The sequence below is a fragment of the Megascapheus bottae genome, chromosome 14 (assembly GCF_031878675.1).
Source record: "Megascapheus bottae isolate mThoBot1 chromosome 14, mThoBot2.hap1, whole genome shotgun sequence".
In the NCBI taxonomy this organism is placed as follows: Eukaryota; Metazoa; Chordata; class Mammalia; order Rodentia; family Geomyidae; genus Megascapheus; species Megascapheus bottae.
The window spans coordinates 52,069,326-52,071,956 of record NC_143522.1 but is presented as its reverse complement, the minus strand read 5'-3'; positions in this window follow the sequence as shown (position 1 = coordinate 52,071,956).

Genomic DNA, 2,631 nt, shown 5'->3' with positions numbered 1-2,631 from the left:
ATATGTGTTTCCCACATAGGAGGGAAAAACATATGCATGCAAGCCTTGAACCAGATAAAACAAGGGTGAGAAGGGTCAGCATTTACCTGGAGAGACTTGAAGCATACTTCCCTTTCCAAAAATGAATTTGCTGAATCCCAAATTCACACTATGGCAAAGCCTCCTACAAAAATGGCTGCCAGGGTTAGATTTTTTACTCTCTACTTATGGAAGGGCAAAGAAAACCTGTCATTTATGGAGAATCTATGATACACCAAGAGAGTTATGTCTAATATACATTTCATTACCTCATTTGGCCCACAACTGGACCATAAGCTTAGACATTAATAGCCTTTAAAAAATAACCTATTTAATAAAAGAACAGATGACTAAAGATAAAAGCAAGTGGACCAGTGCTGCTAATGAGGATACAAACAACCCGAATCCCACGCGATATTTGGGCTGAGGACAGCTAAACAGAGGATTTTCGGAGAAAAATTCGACATCTTCCTTCTAGAGTAGGGTTGAGATTGCATTGAGGTTCTTTTTACTAGGACCAGATATCAATGATTCCCCCTCAAACTGCCAACTTGATTAGTTCTTGAGACATAAATCCATGTTATCTTTAATTTTCTCATTATTTCTCTGATACCTACTTACCAGGCCAGACTCGCAGTCTAGTCCCAGTTCCAAAGATCCATTTATAGCCTCCACTCTTCCCACAGTGGTTTTTGTCAGCCCCCAAACATCTACAAGCCGCCACATCCTTCTTTGTCCATGGCCAAGGCTTAGAAATGTGACCCCTTCATCTACAAAGGGGACTATCTCTTCACTTTCTTGTATTTCCGCATGTCACACAGAACATTTGACTCAAACTTGGGGTCATTTATTGTGTAACTCTTAAAATGAAGTCGCTCCCTAGCCACATTGGTCTCCATCACCATCAAATTCACAATTTTCAACTCTGTTTATCTAGCAGATGCATCTAGCTCTTCTTGCGTTTCCATGACACATCAATTTTTTAGATTCCTGCCATAGTGTCTCCCTTGATTTTAGCTTCAATCAATCTGAAACTTCTTGATTCAGCTTTCAGATCAATAGGAGTGGCACATTTCTGCTCCCGCACCCCTCCCCCATCGGCTTGTTTCGCAAGAGGAGTTTTGTATGAAAGGATGCCATTTGCTCATGCTATTCCTATTACTTACTGGAAGGCTATTTTTCCCCCTCTCCAAAATGACCCTCTGAGTACGTGGTACCCACTTCAAATTTTACTAAACAAGCAAAACAATAACAAACCCCAAACAGTTCTCTTCTCTTTAGATTTTATGCTCTGCAAATCTGTTTCCCATTGGCTTTCAAAGACAGGATCTAACCTTTTTATTCCATTAAGAAAGAGTGTGCATGGAACATACCACTAAGATGGTAAGCGAGAGATGCTCTAATTAGTCCAGGAAAAGGAAGGACTGTTACAACCCACTGTGTTCTCCAAATGTTATTATTCAAGAGAAGACAACAAGAGAAAAAAAGAAAAGCTTTGCATACTGGACTCACTTGGGATAACTCGAAGCTTTGTCCCAGTTCCAAAGGTGACTTTTTGGTAACTTCCAGAATTCACACTATAATGCAAGCCTTTACAAAATGGTATCCATTATGAGCAGTCAAGGTGTTATGACCTCCATGGAAGAGAGATTTTGAGGCCATGGATCCCTTTGAGTAGAACCATCTTACTAAAGAGCTATACAACGGATTCATGTTCAGAAAATATTTCCTAGTCGGGCACCTGTGGCTCACACCTGTAATCCTAGCTGTAATCAGGAGGCTGAAATCGGAGGATCATGCTTCAAAGCCAGTCTGGGCAGGAAAGTCCATGAGACTCTCTTCTACAATTAACCATCAAAAAGCCAGGACTGGTAATAGTGGCTCAGGTGGTATAGTGCTAGCCAGGCTTGAGTACAAAAGCTCAGGGACAGCACTTAGGCTCTGAATTCAGCACAAGACTTGAAAGAGAGAGAGAGAGAGAGAGAGAGAGAGAGAGAGAGAGAGAGAGAGAGAGAGAGAGAGAGAAAGAGAGAGAGAGAATTTGCCTAACCCTCTTTTTTCTTCTATATATACATAATATACATGTCTCTATTCCTTAAGAATTTGTGAAATATTCTCAAATACATGAACTCAGCTCTCAAATAACATATGAAGAATTATTAAATATTTTCATGTTGCAGATAAAGAAACCATGAGCTAGATACATGCACCAATTTAACCAGGTTTAGAAAAACTGGAAGTGTTCATACAAACGTTCTGCCCTTTTCTATCCAATCCATTTGCTGTTTCACTCTATTATTTTTGGCTCATCTCCACACTTGTTTTACCCTCCACAGTCATCTCTTGATACTTTCCATGCCATTACTTTAACATTCCTTTCTATAGGAACACACTTATGTCTGCACAAATCATTAATTCCTTGACACTGGGGCCTTAAAAATACTGTGTCAAGCTCAGTGGACTAGAGTAGCCACATGAGGCTTCTTACTTTATTGACATATTGCATACTTTCTAAGTTTTACTGACAATCTAGTTCCATTCCCAAAGATGAGTATGTTATAAATCACAGCACTGTGATGCTAGAAAAAAAAATGGCCCCTGCTACTTTGATAA